Consider the following 15,152-nt stretch of genomic DNA (forward strand, 5'->3'; position numbering starts at 1 on the left):
GATGATTTTTCTTTTTAACATGACTTTCGTGGTGATCTTAAACCAAAGTGCTTTTGAACTATCAAAAGCTTAGAGCTAGCGAGGGAAAAGGATTGCTCTCAAAACTAAGAGGGTTTTGATAGGAAGATGAAGACAGAGGTCGGACACCTAGAGCAAAGAGTCTATCTCAGTTAACATTGGAATAAGGAAGACTTCAGGATAACTCCTAACACTGGGGAAAGGAATTAACACTGCCCACACCTTTTTGTTTGCTTGTTTCAGTTTCTCAGTTTGCTCTTCAGTTAAGAGCCTGGAAAGAGAAAAAAAAAAAAAAAATCAGATACCGTTGATTGTTTCAGCAGGTTGGGGGAAAAGGAGAGATTGTGGTCGATAATGCAGGCTGATGGGTATGAGGGGTAGGAGAGAAATCTCCATCATATGTATGAGAATCCAAAGGCAGAAAGCTGTTTCCATTTGGAATCCTAAGGCGGGGCAGCTTCCCAGACTGCCTGCCCGACACAGAGCAGCTCCAGCAGAAGAAGATGGGGCTGGGCAAAGCGCGGAAGAGCTGGGAGGTGCCCACCCCAGGCCCCCTCATTTCCAGTGAGGCCTGCAGAAGACCCCGAAAACTTCTCATAGGCCCTGAGGAGGAAAAGAACTGAAAATTAGTAAGCTGTATGCCTGCCAAGGGTCACCAAAGTGTGTGGGGTCAGGAGACCCCGTGGCAGAGGCACAGGAAGGACAGCCCAAAGCTGACAGCCAGTGGAGGCGTCTTCCAAGTCCCGGGGGAATCAGCGGAACTAGGGGGAAAGCGAGGGGGAAATGGCAGAGCTCCCGACAACCAAAGGCAGGGCAGACCTGTGCTGAGACAGCAGGCGTAGGGGAGCCTGGGCACAATGACTGTGGTGCCACACACCAACAAAATGAGGCATTTCCCAGAAGCCAGCGTCTGGAGACGATGTGGAGATAGGGGGCTAGCGCTTCCCTCAACGCCGTGCTGGTTATGTCCCCACAACACAGGGCACCCGGGGAGGCCACAGAAGCAAACTCAACTGGTTGGAAAATGCTCAAAATAGACTCTCCCTTCCTCCCTTCCTCCCTCCCTCCTTCCTTCCTTTTTCTTTGGAGATGGTGTCTCACTATGTTGCCCAGACTGGTCTCTAGCTCCCAGATTCAAGTGATCCTCCTGCCTTGGCCTCCCCAATGTGCTAGGATTACAGGTGTGAGCCACTGTGCCCAGCAAAAGAGACCTTTTTTAAAACAGGAAAAAAAAAAAAAAGGCAGGTACCATGGCTCACGACTGTAATTCCAGCACTTTCAGAGGCCAAGGCGGGCAGATCACCTGAGGTCAGGAGTTTGAGGCCAGCCTGGCCAACATGGTAAAACCCCGTCTGTAATAAAAATACAAAATTAGTTGTGTGTGGTGGCATGTGCCTGTAATCCCAGATACTTGGGAGGCTGAGAAAGGAGAATCGCTTGAACCCTGGTGGCAGATTGAAGTGAGCTGAGATGGCACCACTGCACTACAGCTTGGGTGACAGAGCTAGACTCTTTCTAAAAAAAAATAATAATAATAATAGAAAATAAATAAAACAGAAGAGAAATGTGTTTTTTGAGCAAACTGAGTTTTTGTTTGTTTTTGAGACAGAATTTCATTCTTGTCGCCCAGGCTAGAGTGCAATGGTGCAATCTCAGCTCACTGCAACCTCCACCTCCTGGGTTCAAGCAATACTCCTGCCTCAGCCTCTGCCCGGAGTAGCTGGGACGACAGGCATGCACCACCATGCCCGGCTAATTTTTGTGTTTTTAGTAGAGATGGGGTTTCACCATGTTGGCCAGGCTGGTCTCGAACTCCTGACCTCAGGTGATCCTCCTGCCTCAGCTTCCCAAAGTGCTGGGATTACAGGCATGAGCCACGGCGCTCGGCGAAGTTTTTCACTTTCAAGCTGAGCTGTCCAATATGGTAGCTGCTAGCCACAGGTGGTCCATTGGGTGGCTAGTCTGAATGGAGATGTCTGCCAGTGCAATATAAACATGGGTTTTAAAAGACTCAGTCCAAAAAATATATATCTAAATTATCTCTTTAATCATGTGGTATATGAATTACATATTTAAACAATGTAGTTTTGACATATGGATTAAATAAAATACATTATTAAAATTAATTTCACCTGTTTCATTTTACTTTTTTTAATGTGGCTGAAAAATATATGGTTCACATTTGTGGTTCATTATATATTTTATTGGACAGCACCATTTTAGAGATAGAAAGCAAGCTATAGTTCTGCAGGTATTCATCCTGAATCAAGGATCAAATATAGGTGTGAAAATTTTCAGATCTGTTAGGTGTCTATTGATGTGTAAAACAACTTGACTTAAATCAACATTTATTATCTTGCAGGTCTGTGTGTTAGGAATCTGGGTGTCACTTAGGTGGGCCTACTGGCTCAGGGTCTCTCATAGGCTGAAATCAAGGTGTCACCTGAGGCTACCGTCATCTCAAGGCTTAACTGGTGAAGGATGCACATTCAGTCACCCTAGATGGTTGTTGGCAGGACGCAAACTCCTCATGGGCTATTGAATTGAGGACCTCTGTTTATTGTTCCTGTTGGCCCAAGGCTGCCCTGAGTTCCTTGCCATAAGGACCTATCCATAAGGCAGCTTGCAACATGGGAAGTGCTTCATCAGAGCCAGCTGGTGACAGAGTACAAGCAAGATGAAAGTCACAGTCTTCTACAACCTGATCTTGGAAGTGACAGCCTATCATTTTTGCCATATTCTTCTCATTAGAAGCAAGTCACTAGGTCCACACGCTAAGTAAGGAGATTACAGAAGGGCATAAATAGGAGGAGATGCGGATTGCTGAGGGCCAATTCAGAAGCTGCCTGCCTAGAACCAAGGAGTACACGAAGCACACGCAAGATGGTTCATCCTGGCAGAGGAGGAACAGTTCTTCCCTCATAACTGAGCTGGAGAGGCACACGTGGCAGAAGCTAGAGGTAGACTGTTGTAGTTGGTGGTGACAAGTTGTGGGACCAAAGCTGATGACATATTTGTTTATCTCCGTGAAGAAGGAGGCGAGATTGTCTGCTGAAGGAAAGGATGTGCGTGGTTTGAGGGCAAGAAGAAAGTTTGGGAAAGACCACCTAGTAGAGAAACACAGTCCAACTACCAGGCAGTACCAGATGAAAGTTCAAAATTACCAAAAGTTAAAAACCAGTTCAGTTCACTTGTGTGATTTTCTCCACCAACTTTCAGCTGCCAGGGTACTAGCTCAGACAAAGTGGCAAAACAAATATGCCAGCTCTAGGGTAGGAATATTTTTTTATCCACATGTGAGTGCAGCCAAGAAACAGTAGTGTGAATTATACTGGTGTATATTTCTCTCCATTTAATTATTCCAACCCACCCTGCCCAGCAGGCCTCTTTCCACTGAGCAGCCAACAAATTAAATAGCCTGGCGTGTGAGCTTTTGATACAGCTGTCTTGGACCTGCAGTGCATGCAAATAACCTGCTTTATTCCTCTCTGTCCCCTGCATAATGGCTCAGTGGGCAAAACTCTCCAGCACTTCAAAGGAGATCTGTGACACGGAACAGACCCAGGGGCCCTATCTGCACATTACGGCTAAATATTGCTGATAGTGACGTCCAAAATACCACTAGATCTCCCATGCTAAAACCGCTGTTTAACTATAGCTAATATTTACGATAGAAAACATACAATGCTTATGAAACAGTAGGCTCCAGTACACCTTTTAAGATACTCAGAGGTTGGTTGGTTGGTTGGTTTGTTGATTGGTTGGTCAGTTGGTTGGTTAGGTTGAAAGTCATAGAAAAAACAAGCCAAATAAAGATGCAAAAGCGCATCCCTTCCCACGAAATGCATATGCTTGCTAGGAAGATCATTTCATCCTCGTTTGTCTGAGACTGTAGTGAAGACCCATCAGTCCCAGGCAAACTCAGATGGTTAATTATCCTAATTTACCCATGATCCCTCTCAGAAGTGGTCCAGGAGCAAAGCTGCAGTAGGGAGAGTTCATAAGACTGGTCTTGCAGCAATTTCTCCTGGTTCTCTGAGCAACACCGATCATGGTTCTTTCCTGGCAGCTCTGGTCCCTTAGAAGAAGCTGACAGTTTCCTAGAAAGAAACAATCCCTCAGGTTATTACTGTTTTCATTTCAGAGTGCATCACATTCATCAAAAAAGATTTACCAGATGCTTATTATTTGCAAAATACAGTGACAAATGTGGCTGGAGACATGAAAGTATTAAAAAACTATTCCTGTTCTCAAAAAAACTAATATAATTGTGAATATAACACAAAAATCTGTAGGGTGAAAAAAGTCTAAGTAATAATAAAACTGACATAGAGGACAACTTTAAAAAATCGCAAGTCAGAATATGATTAATTACAAATATACCCTTGGAAAAAGAGTGACTTTTAGACTCAGAAAGTTCATTTTTTTTTTTTTTTTTTTTTTTTAAAATAAAGGTAGCTTTTGTAATGACCTGCTACCATGGGTTGAACAAAACAGAGGAGAGGAATAGCTGTCACTTCAGACAACTTTTTTTTTTTTTTCCCCAAGACAGATCGCTCTGTTGCCCAGGCTGGAGTGCAGTGGCACAATCTCAGCTCACTGCAACCTCCGCCTGCTGGGTTCAAGCAATTCTCCTGCCTGAACCTCCCCAGAACAGGGATTACAGGCATGTGCCATGACGCTGGCTAATTTTTGTATTTTTGATAGAGACAGGGTTTCACCACGTTGAGCAGGCTGGTCTTGAACTCCTGACCTCAAGTGATTCACCCGCCTCAGTCTCCCAAAGTGCTGGGATTACAGGCATGAGCCACCATGTCCGACAACTTCAGACAACTTTTTAAGTTTGAAAACTGTGAACACAGGCTTTCAGGTAAGACACACTGGGTCCCAATGTTATCGCTGTCACCAACTAGTCATTGGAAAACTCACCAATGCATTCTTTTCTCACTTGAAAAATTGGGATAATCTACCTCCATCGCAGAGTTGGTGAGAGAATTCCTTGAAATAAGCTGCAAAATCATTTAGCACATTACGTAGTATACATCAGGTGTCCAATATATAGTTTCTGTCATGATTTGTGTAAGTATTAATAGGAAAATGGCAAGTATCACTTCATCTTCCCTCCACATTTTACAATTGCTTTCATCTGAAAAGTCTGGTGCAATTCAAATTGCATATTAAGTCCTGAGTGCTGCTTCATTGCCTCTGTGGATTTAAAAGACACAGAGGACTCTCGCATGTTCTTGTCTGAATGCACTTTCATTCAAAATGCTTTACATTTTGAAATTGTCAAATTCAGGTCATGTGTGATGCAAAAATTAGTATGGCTGGCAATGGACTTAAACTTATGCTTACAACTTTGTCTTACCTTTTTCCCTATCATATTAGTTATGTATTGCTACATAACACATTTCTCCAAATGTGGCAGCTTAAGCCAACACATATTTATTATCTCATAGCTTCTGTAAGTCAGGGAGCTGGGAATGGTGTAATTGCATCTTCCACTGCGGGATCTCTCCAGAGGCTGCAATCAAGGGGTGAGCTGGGCTGTAGCCATCTTATGGCTCAACTGGGGAGGACTTTCTTCCAAGCTCATGAGACTGTTTTCAGGATTCAGCTCCTCTCAGACAGTTGAATTTAGGGTCTTAGTTCTTTGCTACTGTTGGCTGGCAGCCACCCTCAGAAGTTCCTTGTCACGTTGGCCTCTTCATCATGGCAGCTTGCTTCCTCAAAGTCTTCAAGCCAAGAAGGCAATAAAGAGAGTCCATCAGCAAAACGGAAGTCACAGTCTTTTGCAAGCTAATCCTTGAAGCTTGAAAACTGTGGCATCCCTTCAGCTTAGCTGGAGTTGGTTGGTTAGAAGCAGGTCACTAGGCTTAACCAATGTTCAAGGGGAGAGAGAATAGCACACAGCCATCAAACCAGGCAATGGCAATCCTCATGGGTCATCTGAGAAGCCTGCCTACCACAGCTGTCTCTTAGAGGATCTTGGTCACTACTTGTCTACAACAAAGATGAATAAAATGAACAACACTGGAAGACAAATTAACGCTACCAAATGCACAGGGTCCTAGAAACAACAGGGGCAGAGCCACATGTCTTCCTGCTGAGGCAGCTGCCTGTTTTTTGTTTGTTTGTTTTTGGGGGTGGGGGGGACATAGTTTTATTCTGTCACCCACGCTGGGGTGCAGTAGCACGATCGCAGCTCACTGCAACCTCTGCCTCCCAGGTTCAAGCGATTCTCACACCTCAGCCTCCTGAGTAGCTGGGATTAGAGCCATGTGCCACCACACCTGGCTAATTTTTGTATTTTGAGTAGAGACAGGGTTTCACACCGTGTTGGCCAGGCTGGTCTCAAACTCCTGACCTCAAGTTATCCGCCCGCCTCGGCCTCCCAAAGTGCTGGGATTCCAGGCATAAACCACTGCTCCCAGCCTGATTTTTAGTATTAATCAGAGCTAAACAATCTTGGCATGTCCTGCAACACAACCTGTCTGCTTCTTTACAATTGTATGACCTACCCTCTAGTGGAATCTGAATAAAGTTGAATTTGACTACATTGAACCTTAAAAACTTGAGGAGCACCAGAACGACTGTCAGAAGCATCCATAAGCAAAGAAAAAAAAAAAGAAAGAAAAAAACACAGTGCTGAAGACCTTTGGAAATTAGCCCCTAATCACAGAAAGTGAGTAAAATTAGGCCATATGTTTTTGGCCACAGGATTTGGCTTTTTTGGATCTCAATTTCCTTGTGGAAGCCTGAGTGCTACAACAGATAATCTCTCAGACTCCATCCATCTCGAGTGACCCCAAGATTTCACAACCAATTGTTAGTGAAAATGCTGCTGTGTGCTAAGGCGCTTTCCCCTAAATCCAAAAGCCTTCCACTAAAGAAGGGACAGCGCCAGGAGTGATCATGAAGGGTGGCTGCAATGAACGGTTTTCACAAACTGCATCTGCAAAGCAGAGCTCAATTTTCTCCCATTTTTGCCATGCAGGAAGCTAGTGAAAATTAGCAAAGCTTTTGAAAGGTTGAGTGACCATCTGGTGACAACAGTGCCACAACACACACTGAGAAAAGCTCAAGTGGAGGAGGGAACAGAGAAAAAAGCCTGTAGATATTTCTAAGTGGAAAGTGGCCCTGAGCCAGGCATCCTCTGCCCTCTCTCAAAAGGCCTCGTAGAGTGGCATGAGCACCTCATGGGTGCACAATGAATACTCATTGACTGAACAAAGAAAACTGGGTATTCAAAGGTTTTGGGGGGGGTTGTTTGTTTGTGTAAGATTGATATGAGATCTGTTGTCTTTCAGGTGCACATTCACAGAAATCAAGGATGTAAGATGAAGGTATGTCATCTGATATACAGCAAGGTCCAGTTGACTCACTGAACTGAGAAATGCATGCATACCTGTAAAAGAAAGAAAGAGCTAGCTTCAGTACGTGGCCTAGAGAAACTGGAATCAGAATAGGATGAATAAGATGAACTGGAAATGTCATGTTTTTGAGCTGCCGTCTCTAGAATAGAGAGAGTGGCATCAGTTGGAATCCTTAACATTTGAGGTTTCTTGGCTAAACTAACTTCCCCCAGAGAGGGCTAAGACAGGTAATACCATGTCTGCCTGTGACTCTCCTTCTAGTCAAGCTTCCGAGTGGGCTCAACCTCCATTCAGGATGATGGTAGTTACACAGCTAGCGAAAGAATGTTTTCACTGGGTTACAAAGTCCTAACAGACATTTTTTTTTTCTTTTTTAAGAGTTCTGTGTCATTTTTTTCTTTTCTAAGAGTTCTGTGTTTCTTAATAATTCTAATCTCATATGAGATGATTTCAAAGTTTAGCTCTCACTGGGAAATCATTTTTCCACATTCCAGGGAAACAGGAGAGAGCCCCTGAGTTCTACGACTAGTACCGACAATCATTGCCTACAGGGAAATGATATTTTGGGCAAGTCTGCATTCTTTTATGAGCCACAAAACCATGTAGCAGGAACGTAGATGCAGAGACATTGTAATAAATACATTCCTTCCACCAGCTTTTAGACATCTGGTTCATAAACTGCTCCATTTGACAGTGAACGGGGAAAATGGATGAGAAACGTGGCCTCAAGCACATAATGTATATATGGTCAAAGAGTCATGACCCATGTGGCCACATTACCAGATTATATCATGTTCTCACTTTCTCTACAATAGGATAAGCACCAACGGGAGAGAAATACACTCTTCTCTCCAATTTAATTATACCTTTATTATTACTGTACTTATATGTGCATAAGCAGCAACAGCTAATGTAAAGTGGAAATTGTAATACAATTTCCATATTGTATCTTTGCTGTCTACAAAATTATATAAAAAATGTGTCTCACCCTTTAGTTGGGACCATTTAGAAGCCTGACAGCAATTACACAGAGTGTCCTGGAGTCACCCGCACAATCTCCTAATGGCAGCTTGGCCCAAAGCCAAGCTTTAAGCCAAACCTCAGGGAATTCAAATTTAAAAGTCAGCAACATTAGAGGTAGTGATTCAGTTTGGAGAAGATATCGCTTTTCGTGATTTATTACAGCCAGTGCTTTCAGTACATTTAGAAGATGGTCTAGCTTAGTTGCATTTTCAAAGGAGCGCTTACTGCATAAATTGAGGAACATCTGAACTGGAAGCTATCAGAATGGAAAAGCTTGACTAGGGCTTGAATTATGTGGAAAGCGTAATTCTTAGAAATAAGTCCTCAGACACACAAGAATCGCAAAAATGAGCTATACTTTCAACCCCCCAATATCTAACTTGTGATCATTTGGCAGAGAAGGGTCTGTTACTGTCAAGTATTTTTAAATGACTGCAAAGACATTAACTCCCTAGGTTCAGGATAATCATTCAGTATCAAGCATAAACATATAATTTAAAATATTAGTCTTGCTGGTGCTTGTGATCTATGACTAAGCTGCACTTTCACAGAGAATTCCAAATCTCTCCTCTCTGCAACCCAAGCGAATCTGCACAAAGACTTGTGACCTTAGGAATTTTCACAGGTTTTCCCCAGTGGGGATGTCTTTGGTGTCTGCTATCTCAACTGCAGATACACCAGTGAGTTGGTAAATCTTTTCAAAATAGTTCTGTTCTTTCATACTCAGTTCAGATTTGGGGGAAGAAAGTAGGAGCGACAGTTCTATTTAGAACAAAGCAGCTTAGAAAAAATATGTTAGGCTTGTAAAAATGAATCTATCTGTACATGTATTTTTGTCAGAAGAAAACAACATCATAAACTTCAAGTCCATTTCCCACTAGCGTCTTCATTTTCATGTTTTATTGCATTCCACAGTGGTTTTGCAACCAGCTATATCAGGAGTTTCCAAGAAAAATGTAAACAAGGATTTTGCAGTGACTCCAGCTAGAACACACGAATATGACTGAGAACAGAGTATCTCAACTTACTTTGGTCAATTTTGTAGTAACTAAATAAGTAAGATTTTTAAAAAGTAACTTAAAAAAAAAAATCTCTACTGAGCTATCTGGAGACAAAAGATCGTGCTACATTCCAAATCACTAAGGTCCTTCTGGCACACACATCAGAAAGTGAAACATATCTGCCTTGAAGGAACTGAGCAGAGATGCTTCTACCTTTAGGAAAACAACCCCATTTTCATAATAAGCCCACAAATCATATAGTTATTACCTGGTGCTTATTTGTAATGGCAAACATCTTGGGATATTATCCATGTATTTTTTTCTGGGATCTGTGGCTCTAAAGCCCTTTCCCCAGCTCAGGCCACTTCCCCTGCCTCAAGAAAGGAATAACTCAAACGACAAGATCATCAGCTCCATGCATTTATTCACTTTTTTTTTTTTAACAAACAGTTATTGAGCCCCATGTATGTGCAAGACTCTGTCCCAAGTGCTGAAAAATAAAGCAGTGAACAAAGTAGACCCAGTCTTTATCTTTATTGGCTTTTGTATTCTAGTAGGGAGAAGTCAATGAACAAATAACTAGAAAATTTTAAAAATGTAAAGTACCAGTTGATGAAAATGCTGTAGAGAACAATCAGACCAGATCATGGGGCCAGGCATGGTGGCTCACACCTGTAATCCAGCACTTTGAGAGGCCCCAGTGGGTAAATCATGTAAGGTCACAAGTTCAAGACCAACCTGGCCAACATGGAGGAATCCCCGTCTCTACTAAAAATACAAAAATTAGCCAGGCATGGTGGCGAGTGCCTGTAATCTCAACTACTTGAGAGGCTGAGGCAGGAGAATCACTTGAACCCGGGAGGCAGAGGTTGCAGTGAGCCAATATCATACTACTGCACTCCAGACTGGGTGACAAAGCAAGAGTCCATCTCAAAAAATAAAAAATAAATAAAAAATTTAAAAAAAGATAGTGGTATAAAGAACAGAGGAACAGGAGGCAGGCTGCTACCCTCAGCTTTTGAGTTTGAAAGGCCTAGGTGGGCCCCAGCCTAAAAACACTTCTTATATCAGGCAGAGGTTCTTTTTTCTGTCCTAAAGATGAGATGAAGTTTGCTTCAGTGAGAAGAGGGCAAAGAAAGATTCAGAGGAGACAATGAAGACGGAGAGTTGATGGGTGCCTAAGAAGAAGCCCTAAATCCCAACCTCTCTCCTTCCAATCCCAAAAGAGCACTGATAGGCTTGAAACCTACACCCTCTTCCTGGAAGGACCCATACATGTCCTGGGAAAGCCCTAAGATCCCAATGCCGGCCGGGCGCAGTGGCTCACACCTGTAATCCCAGCACTTTGGAAGGTCAAGGCAGGCAGATCACCTGAGGTCAGGAGTTCAAGACCAGCCTGGCAAACATGGTAAAACTCTGTCTCTACAAAAATACAAAAAAATTAGCTGGGCATGATGGCGGGTGCCTGTAATCCCAGCTACTGGGGAGGCTGAGGCAGGAGAATCGCTTGAATCCAGGAGGCAGAGGTTGCAGCGAGCCGAGATTACACCACTGCACTCCAGCCTGGGCGACAGAGCAAGACCCAGTCTTGGGCATGGGCAAAGACTTCATGACTAAAACACCGAAAGCAATGGCAACAAAAGCCAAAATTGACAAATGGGATCTAATTAAACTAAAGAACTTCTGCACAGCAAAAGAAACTATCAACAGAGTGAAGAGGCAACCTACAGAATGGGAGAAAATTTTTGCAGTCTATCCATCTGACAAAGGGCTAATATCCAGAATCTACAAATAACTTAAATTTACAAGAAAAAAAAAACCATCAAAAAGTGGGCAAAGGATATGAACAGAAACTTCTCAAAAGAAGACATTTATGCAGCCGACAAACATATGAAAAAAAGGTCATCATTACTGATCATCAGAGAAATGCAAATTAAAAGCACAATGAGATACCATCTCACACCAGTTAGAATGGCGATCATTAAAAAGTCAGGAAACAACAGATGCTGGAGAGGATGTGGAGAAATAGGAACACTTTTACACTGCTGGTGGGAGTGTAAATTAGTTCAACCATTGTGGAAGATGGTGTGGTGATTCCTCAAGGATCTAGAACTAGAAATACAATTTGACCCAGCAATCCCATTACTGGGTATATACCCAAAGGATTATAAATCATTCTACTATAAACACACATGCACACGTATGTTTATTGCGGCACTATTCATAATAGCAAAGACTTGGAACCAACCCAAATGCCTATCAATGATAGACTGGATTAAGAAAATGTGGCACATATACACCATGGAATACTATGCAGCCATAAAAAAGGATGCATTCATGTCCTTTGCAGGGACATGGATGAAGCTGGAAACCATCATTCTCAGCAAACTAACACAGGCACAGAAAACCAAACACCACATGTTCTCACCCATAAGTGAGAACTGAACAATGGGAACACATGGACACAGGGTGTGGGCGTGGGCATCACACACCAACCCAAATGTCCATCAATGACAGACTGGATTAAGAAAATGTGGCACATATACACCATGGAATACTATGCAACCATAAAAAAGGATGAGTTCATGTCCTTTGTAGGGACATGGATGAAGCTGAAAACGGTCATTCTCAGCAAACTATCACAAGGACAGAAAACCAAACACTGCATGTTCTCACTCATAGATGGGAATTGAACAATGAGAACACTTGGACACAGGGCGGGGAACATCACACATTGGGGCCTGTCATGGGATGGGGGGCTGGGGGAGGGATAGCATTAGGAGAAATATCTAATGTAAACGACGGGTTGATGGGTGCAGCAAACCACCATGGCACGTGTATACCTATGTAACAAACCTCCACATTCTGCACATGTATCCCAAAACTTAAAGTAAATAAATAAATAAATAAATAAAACCTTTGTTTACATTTTAAAAAAATAAATCCCAATGCCTCAGCACAGTGAGCACAATAGGGTGGTTACCCAGACAGGAGGTCCATCTAGCAGCCCTGTGGGAGGCACGCAGGTATTTCTCTGGAAGTCATGCCTGGCAGGCATCCACTGTTAGAGCCAGGGGACCCCAGAGCATTATCTGAATGAACTAACGACCAACAGGCGGGCAGAAATGAGTGCTGTGGATTGATGACAGGTACAGCCAGACCCCCTCCCATCCCCACCAGGCAGAGGTGCCAGGTAAAGCTCCTTGGAAATGAGGCTGGACCCCATTAAAAATAATGGTGAGTGGGGACTAAATTAACTTAGATAAAGGTTTTGCTGCCTGGCAGAATGAAGGTTTGTAATAGGAATTAAATTCCATTATTGGAAAATAAATTAAGTTACATTTCCTGCACTCGGGAATCTGTGGCTTTTGATTTGCACTCACATGGTCTTGAGGGAGGAGGGAGAGGGAGAGGAAGGGAGGGAGGGAGGAGAAAGAGAGAGTGTGTTCAGATTTATTTCCAAGGCCAGAGACTACAAAAGAAGGGTGGATGGAGAAGAGCTGGTGAGGGAGACTTTCCTCTCAGGAAGTCTGTCCCAGGGGCAAAAGAGCTTCACTCCTACACAAAGCCATATCCAAGTTGGAGCTCCCACACTAGGCTCCCTTCCTTTAGGGAGCTGGGAGTTGGGGGGTTAGCCTACATTTCACAGCTGCAAGCTGATTGAGCAGCCCATTACCAAATTAAATCAAACTCAACCTACCACTCATCTGAAATGCCTACGGTTCAAAGCAATAAGATTCATGAGGCTTCTCTAAAAGTGGATTATTATGATCAGAAAGAATGATCTGCATTGTATGGTTTTTAGGCACCATGACATGCCCCCATTATAACATTGGAGAGAATAAAGTATAGGAGACAGAAGTAAGAAAATAATAACAGGCTGAGAAACAGTCAATCTAACACAGCTGATTGAAAGTGCTTATTAGATGTTTGTGCTCGCAACCAAAAATAACACCAGGTGCAAATTTTTTTTAATTAAAGAAAAAACCCTCAGATAAAGATTTTTAAGCCAAGACCTAGTTTTTGTTTACGAGCCCCTGAGTGATGAGGAAGCTATGCTGTTAATTACTTTAATTTTGGTGCTAACTTTCTGTTGCGAATCTTTGGCATAGAGCATCATTCAGAAGAAAGGGGTAAATGAGGTAAAAAAACAGGACGAGGGCATTGCAAGGTCATGTTTAAGAGGCTAAACGGCAGTAGCAAATATTCAGGGCATAGTCTGTTAGGCATTGCAAATACTAGACAATTTAAATAGCAGCTCAGTTTGATCCCTGCTGTCATCCATTATTAAAGTCCATGAATAAACTCTGAGACACAAGATGTTAGCTTGGGACCTGCCTATGGTCCTGTCGGCCACCTCTTCCTACATCACAACACAAATTCCCGGTTAGTGACTCCCAAGGTCCCTCTGGTTCTTGCATTAAAACAGGCTGATGCAGAGCCCTGAGGAACAGAAAAGCCCTGGGGTTCATTCACAGTAGAGAATAAGCACCAGACACAAACTAGACTCTGCATTTTCTTCTTCCTGCTGTAACAGAAAGAAGAAGAAAACAGTGAAGTTGTCTAAATCCTGAGAGAACCAACTTCTAGAAAAATGGTTAGAGATCAGCAGTTTAGCAAGGAGGGGGAATTGCAAATCAGCAGGATTCTATCTCACAAGCAAAATTAAATAAAAATTCATTGTCAAGGAGTAAGCCCAACATTTGACTCACAAGTAAATAGTCATAGTCAGAAGACAACCGGACCCTGGGCACCATCTCAAAATCTTTTGGTAGACTTTGGTTAAAGATTCCTCTCCCATTCTAAAGGAGGCAGTTCCAAACCTTTGCATGCTGCATGCTGACTACTCAACTTCTGTTTAATTCACCCTCAAATAAAAGAAAAAAAGAATAACTTCTTCCTTCAGCAAGAAAATTGAGGCGATTTGCCTTGTATTAGCTAAACAAAACTCCACTCTGCTATCTTCACCATCACCATCAAAGTTAGTAACATCCACTTTCATTCTCACTTCCTTCCCACCGGAGGCAGAGAAAAAGGCCAGCCTGCCTCTTCACGTTCTTCGATCCAAGCTGCATTTCCCGGCGGTGTGTCCCTGTCACTCCTCCCCTCGCCAGGGCTCATGGCCATCAATGCTCCCTTTGTCTCATGTGTATCTTCCATAGATTCCTCTTTACCAGCTCTTGTCCTTCAGCAACTAAAAGTGTCCACGTTCCCCCATTGTGATAGGACTAAAGACTGATGAAAATATTTTAAACATATGAATGAATTAAAAACAAAGAACTCATTGGAAGGAAAAAAAAATGCCTATTATATAACGCCTCCAACAGCAACTCAAAACATTATCAACCAGTGGTTAAGCCCTTCAAACTTTTGATTATCTAATACATTTTTAAGTTGACATCTAAAATTCTTTATTGTTGGTTTAAATGGTTGCCGTTGCAAAGGATACAATTTCTGGCATATATCTAAATTGTAATATTTTAAAACAAGACTCTTACTTGAAATATTAAAGCAATGAGAACTCTACTACCATCCATTTTTTAAATATATTAATAAAGGTTGGGCATAGTGGCTCACGCCTGTAATCCTAGCACTTTGGGAGGTCAAGGCAGGAGGACTGCTTTAGGACAGGAGTTTGAGATAGCCTGAGCGACCCATCTCTACAAAGAAAAATAAAACAATTAGGTGTGGTGGTGTGTGCCTGTAGTCCTACTTACGGGGGAGGCTGAGGCGG

At 42.7% G+C, this 15,152-nt stretch overlaps 1 long non-coding RNA gene across 1 annotated transcript; it reads left to right on the top strand.

Moving 5' to 3' along the window:
* The first annotated feature begins 538 nt into the window (after positions 1-538).
* Positions 539-8,923, top strand: LOC105515625. The gene is made up of 3 exons (XR_001002359.1): positions 539-647; positions 2,381-2,978; positions 7,329-8,923. It is a non-coding gene; the product is annotated as an uncharacterized LOC105515625 (long non-coding RNA).
* Positions 8,924-15,152: the final 6,229 nt, after the last annotated feature.

This window comes from Colobus angolensis, unplaced genomic scaffold (assembly GCF_000951035.1).
Source record: "Colobus angolensis palliatus isolate OR3802 unplaced genomic scaffold, Cang.pa_1.0 Scaffold266, whole genome shotgun sequence".
Taxonomy (NCBI): Eukaryota; Metazoa; Chordata; class Mammalia; order Primates; family Cercopithecidae; genus Colobus; species Colobus angolensis.